The sequence below is a fragment of the Dryobates pubescens genome, chromosome 25 (genome assembly GCF_014839835.1).
Source record: "Dryobates pubescens isolate bDryPub1 chromosome 25, bDryPub1.pri, whole genome shotgun sequence".
Classification (NCBI taxonomy): Eukaryota; Metazoa; Chordata; class Aves; order Piciformes; family Picidae; genus Dryobates; species Dryobates pubescens.
In genome coordinates this window covers 13,754,264-13,761,934 of record NC_071636.1, presented here as the reverse complement: position 1 = coordinate 13,761,934, position 7,671 = coordinate 13,754,264, and positions in this window count along the sequence as shown.

The following is a 7,671-nucleotide window of genomic DNA, read 5'->3' as shown; positions in this document are numbered from 1 at the left end:
GCAAACCATGGTGATCCAACCAGCTTGTAACATGTGCATTTCACAAGGACATGAAAAGCAACATTAGTAGAATTTCTGTAACAGTTTAACCTGTCACACTGAGACACAAGATTTACTGTGCTGCATTAGACTGTGCAGAAGTAGCCCCTTGTGACTCTTTTGTGCTGACCTGTGTAGGAGCAGACACTGAGACCTAACACACTCATCTCACCCTGTAAGCCAATGGTTTATTCTGTAGGCTTGCTTAGCAGCACGTTCCCTTAGTATTCAGGCTCAGTTCAAAGTCACTAGGCCAATGTCCTTTGGGTGATTCCAAGCAATCTTTGCAGTAAAACACTCTTCAAGCCCATTTCCTGCCATACACAAGCTTCTGAAGCACACCAGAGAAGAGGGATACATACAGTCAGCTAGGATTATTTTCTTTTCTGTACCCCTGAAGTCATGACTCCAAAGAATCCTCTTTTGTTTCTAGCTCTAAACACCTTTGTACCTAAACAGCCACTCCTGCCACAGCAGGGCACTTAGCACATACTAGTACAAAAAAAAAAGTCTCTGATACTTGCTGAAGGATGTGTAGGAGTAAACAGGTAGAACTATTCTGCTCTTCTTAAGAGAGGATCCCCACTGCTAGGTAACAGCCAGAATGACCCTCTCAGAGACCATCAAGAAACTGAGAGAAGGAGAGGACCTGGATAGTTCAAAAGAGATGTGAGTGAAGAATGCATGTGTAATACATGTGCAAATCTAACAGCCACCTTTTAGTCTATATATAAAAAGATGACTTCAATAGAAAGGATCTCCCACATGGCAAACTGAAAATGAACAATGTGTGTATCATCAGGTTATTTACAGAATTCCATATGCAAGCAAAATCTTTCCATTCTACCACACTTCTGAAATTGTCTTAATTATTGGTGGCAAGGAATGAAAAGGGAAAAGCCTGACTCAATTTGCATGACTGACAATTAGTAAAAAGGCTTTTGGTCAGTTGAGCATATATGATCTGGAACTACTGACACACAACTGTGAAATCTCCCAGGGAGAAGAGCTCCTTCTCAAAGTCAAGTCATGCTTTGAATTCTGGGAGAAGCAAAAGGCAGACAAGGCTCTGCTAAATCAAACACAGTCTGAAAGCCTGCTGAGTGTTACTGCAACATCAGTTTGTTGTAGTTACAAGACACAACCTATTCTGGTCCAAAACAAGGTATGGAACTGTGCAGCTGAGAGATGCCTGCTGAGGAGTGCACCACTGAGAGAAAGCTCCCAGTGGGAGAGGGCCCCAGGACAACACACAGCTTTCAGCAAATTCTCACAACTCATGTCACAAATGTGTGGTTTGGTGATCCCACCACATCCTGGAAATTGAGGCTTGTTCTCCAAATGACAGCTACTCTCTTAGCAATTCAGGGGCAACACATCAAGGGAATTCTGGTTTCTGCCTGCTCCTCGCTGTTACCTCAAAGGGACACGATGTTGTCTTTCAAAATACTGAAATGGATACTTTAAATCAGTGTACGAGAGAAGAGGAGGATTTATGAGGAAGTCAAACCCAGCATTAGTCCCTTTTGCTTCCTAATTTAAAAATGAATTGAGCTTAGCAGTGTCACCTTAAAAATCAGGCCTTAAACCTGTCCCTCAACCTCACATTTCAAGACTTCAGCCTTGCATTTCAAAACCCAGGTTGTGTTTCCCTCCCATGAGCTCAGTCCCTGTTTTGGACTATCTAGAAAGATGCTCACAAGCTGTAGAGCAGGATGATTGCACATGCTGGTTTTGAGTTTTTCTTTGGTTAGTGTATAAGTTAAACATAGACAAGAAAGGGAGTTACGGTCTGAAGTGTGAGAATGGCTTTGGAGGGGGTGGTCCCAGACTATCTGTGCAGGCACAGGTGTTCAAATACTTCTATGAGTCATACTCCATGAATTTAATGGGTAGGAGGAATCATTGTATTTGGTATGGGTGACTTTGTGAAAGCTCCTGTATAAATAACTGAAAACCTCAGCTCAGGGTCCCCTGTGACTTTGGGAATGATCCCCCTGAGGGTGCTTACTTAGTGCTAAATGGAAATGCCGCTTCTTGGCTGAGTAGTTTTTTGACTCTGGCATGAGCAGCATCCATGGAATAATCCTTAAAGCAGGAATTACTCATCAGAGCAAACAGCAGTCAGCGGACTTAGTACAGGAGCTGGTGAAAAGCACCCCATCTGAAGAATGTTGAGCAAGTAGTCAACCATTAGATGCAGAGAACATAAAGAAACCCCTACAAGAGGAGCAAGAGAGAGACCACCGAGATTCCAACTCTCCCACCAAAGGTACCACCACCAGGGGAGTCATGTGTGCTTATTTGGTTGAGTCAGTCATTAGGAATCAGTATGAATGACCCCCAGCCATGTCTGCTGTGCATGCAAGTTAACCATAGAAGAAGAGGTTTAGTCCTTGCCCCTGTCTCTACAGCTCAGGTAGTGGTCTCATTATAAAACAACTGTGCATTGTAAAACCTCCCCTCTGCCAGCTCCTACCAGAATGAGATTCTGCCATTGCTGTGCTTTAGTTGCACACAGACCTCACTGGAGAAGAGATCCACGAGGACAGAATATTCTCCCAAGACACTGCTGGAACCTGAAACAGAGAAGGGCTGTGATATTTCTTGCCTGTTGTTACCAGGTTAACCTTTCACTTGCAGGACTCACTGCTTCCATTTGCCCAACCTGTGATAAGCTGGAAATGAAATCACTTTGACAGCTGTAAAAGGTCAGTTGTGGAAAAAACATATTTGTTTTATTTCAGTGCCTTACCTACAGAACCTGCTCTTCACTGCCATGTTAGTGCATCCACACAGGAAAACAATCAGGCTCTTCATTGTAGCAGAGCACCCCTATTACCTAGGAGCAAGATGCTAAGCCCAGGAGCCCATGTCTTACCACAGCAGTTGTCAAACTAGATCCTCCAGCTGCAAAAACACAATCTGGAAGTGATTTTACAAAACTCCTGGGGATGCAGTTCAGGACATCTGAAATAAGGAGGAAAGGCAGGCTGAAGATGACCTTCCAAGTGCTGTTTACTGTAAATGGAACTTCACAGCGCTGTGAGTGGCGCAATCAGGAATCGGCACACAGCAAACTTACCGGCAATGCTTCATCAGCCTTTCATCCACCGAAAACCTGACCTCCACTCTCTCTGTAACACCGGGCAGAACACTTTGAGATTTACTGGGCTCTGGCCTGCTTCGTGATGGCACGGCAGTAAGCGTGTTGTATTTAGGTGCATCATCCTCCCTGCTGATCTTGCCAACACAGATGAATGTGCCAGGGAGAGGAAGTTCTCAAGAGAGTTCACATCTGTAACTGGCTGTTATTTGAAATACATGGCTGGCTTTTCAAGTATCAGGATTTTTTCTACCCCCTCAGCAACAAATGTAAATTGTTTGGCACATCCCCAGAACAGCAGCTCACGTCAACCAAACCTCGTCCAATAAGCTGAACAACTTTCTGTTACTCTTACACACCTAGGAGAATGCTTGCACACGTTTCAGAAATGGGAAATCTTTGTAAAGGTACACAGCCTTTGGGACTGAACTGGGAAAGGTTAATGACTTCCCACATGGAAAAGCCATCAGCCATTTAGACTTACGGTCCCAAACGTGCAGGCCTTCGAACAGTGACACAGATGTCTTTCCCACAGAAACAGGCTTGTATATTAAAAGGGGAAAAAAAACCCCATGATCTACAGCCCAGGGTCCTTACAGGACCTCATGCTGCAACTCCAGCATATGGCAATGAATCAGAAATGATATTCCAATTGCCCTCATGACCAGTGACCTTTTGCTAACGACGAGTGCTGACCTGAACTTGGGTTCAGCAGGCTCCCAGCACAGAAAACTGCTCTTGCAAAAGCCAAAGCATATTTGAGATACCTGATGTAACAAAAAGATAACCAGGGGCACATGTATTCTTTCCAGGCATGGTTTATTGAAAACACACCAAATTGTTATCCTACATACCTGGTTTCTAACAAGCATTCTACTTGTCTGCATTATGGAAAGATCCTATTAGAATAGTAATACATTCTGTCACGGTAACAGTTGTTCTATGAAAAGCATAATCCACCTTTTTTTTTCCTTCTTCCCCCTCCCTCCCCCCCTCCCCCCTTGTAAAATCAAACCATTCTAAGTGTTTCAGTTTATAGTACAGTGTAAATACAATGCAAAATCCCACCAGTCTAAACTACAGAGAATGTTGAGCAGTATTACAGAAAACACATTGTTGATTTTTTTTCTTTTTATTTCTCCTACCATGAAAATTTTAAGGCACATGATAGTTACAAACACATTAGCTACTAATTACCAGTAAGCTTCTTAGTCTAGTTATTTTGTGTGGGGTTTTTTTTTGTTTGTTTGTTTGTTTTTGAACAGCAAGAACCAGATTGGCAGGCCTTGTAGTATCTGCACTACCTTCCTCCTCACCTTGGGACTTTCACAACATCCTACCCTGATGTAAAACTGAGAGACAGGAAAAAAAAGAGAAAAAAAGAGGTTTGTAATACCTTCCCCTCAAATGCACTAAGTTAGTTACTGTACCAATAGAGCAGAGAACTTCTCTGTCAAAGATAAGGAAACACCAGATTTTAGGGGCACCAAAACAAGGAAATTTTGCAAGAAAACTATGCCTATATAAACAACTTCAAAACCTGTGAGAGCACAACTCCACCCCAGCAGCACGAAAATGCTGGCTGAAGTTATTGGCACACTGTAGCTTTCACTGAGTGGGCAGCCGAAGAGGCCATCACCACGCTCACGTGCCCCTTTGGCTTCTGAAGCTTGGCTTACTCAAAGGGTTTAAGATGTGCACCTCTCTCATGAGTAGCTGAGCCCATATGCTCAGCTTTAAGGCAAGTAACAGAAGGTAACTCACCACCCTCCATCTCCTGGAACTGCTCTAAGAGTGAAAACTGCTTCGCCCTGCATAAGCCTTGCATGCTAGAAAGCGTTACTGAAAACTGCTCCTCAGAGCTGGCAAGAACTTCCCAATCTGCTGTACCAAACGTGCCACCCCCTGCTTTCTGATGTGTCATTTACAGCAAGTCAACTCCCAGTCCCTTTGTCACGTCTTGGCAGCACAGAAATGATTTACTTTCCTGCTACAGCCACATCCAGAATCAGCACGTCTGAGTGGCACAAGAGCAGGACTAGGACAGGCAGGTGTTTTGCCCAGAAGACACTGAAGACCAGGACTCATGGCTGCCCAAGCTGTTCGCTGGGGAGCATTTCAATCTGTCAAAGTCACACTTATGGCTAAATTGCTACAGAAACAGAATGTCCTAAAGCCCTGTCTTTCCACTCTCCTCCTCAGGTTCTGCAGACAGACCCAACCTGGGAAGCTGCAAGCACAAGTACAATTGCTCACACACTCAACAACCAAACAATGCTTCTCCAAGGGAGTCTTGACAACACTATGTTTTTTTAAATCTCCACAACTTAGTGAAGATGCTTGGGAGATGGGCAACACACCTCCTTGGGAAGAAAGTTCTGCAGTAATCACATGCCATCAGAAGCCTCCCTCTCTCAACTCAGCCCTCACCGGGCCATCTAATTTCCTCCTCTTCTTCAGCAGGAGTCTTGCAACGCCATCACTTCCTTCCACAACCATCCCTCCCACTAGAATTTCTGCAGGTAGGAATCTCTTCTACCCCAGCCCTTTGCAGGCAGATTCCCTCCAGTTTTTACAGCAGAAACAATAGGGCTGACATACCTGAGCCCTAAAAAGCACTGCCTGCCCTTCAGCAGGAGACTCTAGACCCTACTGCAGCTTTAGTCACACACACTGCCGCTTTCCCTTCTTTACATACAGTCCTGCTGCCAAAATACGACAGTTACAGGTTCATCCACCCACATCCCAGAACAGCTCAAACAGCCACACTTGTGCCAACAAGGGGAGAGGTAAGGGCAGGTGTGGGCACACATCCCACCAGCAAGGACATTAGATCACCAGACCCACCTCAAAGTATCTCACTTTGGATGTCAGCTGATGGGCTGATAACACAAGGCGGTCAGTCTCACATGCAAGTCACCCCCCAGTCCATTTTCCTTCCTCAACACCCAAACAGTTTGTTGAGAAGGCAAAACCCAGAGTGAAGGATGGGTTATTGCCACATACTTGGGAACGAGTCACTTCTGTAAGGCATGGGAAGGGCAGGGGTAAGACATAGGATTCCCAGGGGAAGCCTTGGCCCATGGAGATTGGATTTCTGAAAATACCATCCTTGGCTTTTCTGCAGCAGTAAACCCATGTTGGCAGCTCACTGCTACCCTGGCTGCCACGCATACTTACCCCCCAGGAAAACACTACAGTTTGCTACAGTGACCCCGGGCAGCCGACGCCATCTGACCTGACAGGGGGTTTGCTCATCACAGGATGCAGCATAACTACAAACAGGACTTCTGGGGGAAAGTGGGGTAGGGTCTGAATTTGCTTTGCAAATACCCCTGGCTGTTGTTAGCCCACTAATGACAGAGACCAAAGTAGATTCCAGTCTGGATTTTCAGGGTCCCCGTAGTGTCCCACTGAGAGCCATGGGGTATCTGGAGTAAGAGGTCACGGACCTAATTGACCCCTAGTCACCTTCCTTCCCCCTACCTGCAGTTCTCCGTTAGCCTCTTGCTGGCTTTGAAACACCTGTACAGTAACTAAAGCACAAAGTCTTAGCAGAGACTCCTTTCAACAGTCAGGTTTTTATTTTCAGTGAACTTTTGCTCAGACTCCTTTGGTAGATATATGGTTTGAAGTAGATCAGGGACAGACTGACAGCACAGCCCTTCTCTTCCGCTGTTCTAATCCACTACAAAGCAGGTTCCACTGCTAATCGCTGAACGTTTTTAAAAAACTCCTTTCATGTACAAAAAGAATACACCAAGTACACAACCCCAAGTGATAGAAAACTCTTCTGTGGAGCTCGGACAAAAGGGTCTCCGCGTATTGGCAGAACAAGTATGAAAAGAGCACCATTGATATAATACAGTCAGACGATGTATCTGGGTTCGTTGCCACACTTTATGTCTACACACAGAGAGAGACGCTGCCCTGACACAGATAATCACAGATGTATCTCTTTGCTTCCCTTGATCCACTGAGCATCTTTGGCCCAAGAGGACTCTTCATGCAGGTAAAAACAAAAACAAAACCAAAAGAACCTAAACTTTTGATTTATTAATTTGCTCCAAGCAGCTTCACCTTCCCCAGGACCCAGAAGCGACCACTGCGACGTGTGTGGAAGATGAGGGGCAAAAAGGGAGGGTGTGAAGGAGCATGTGTCATCCAAATCACCGACAGCTTCTGGCACCAGTCTTTTTCCCTGAATCAACAAATGCTTTCCCTCTCCTGCAAACTATTTTACATGGTTTGGTTAACCTATCCTCTGCACAGCAATATATATATATATAGATATAGATATAGAGATTTTATTTATTTATTTATATATATGTATTCATGTCAAATTTTTAATATACTCCAGAAGATACAAAGCTCTTGGTACTTGCCTTTTTTTTTTTTAAAGTTTTTAAATTTATTTTATTTTTTTTTTTAATATATAAAAAAAAAATTTTAGCTGTTTACTCTTACAGTAATATTCTGGGGGAGGTGAGTTCACTGAATATTTCCCCTTCTTAATTACAAAGGAA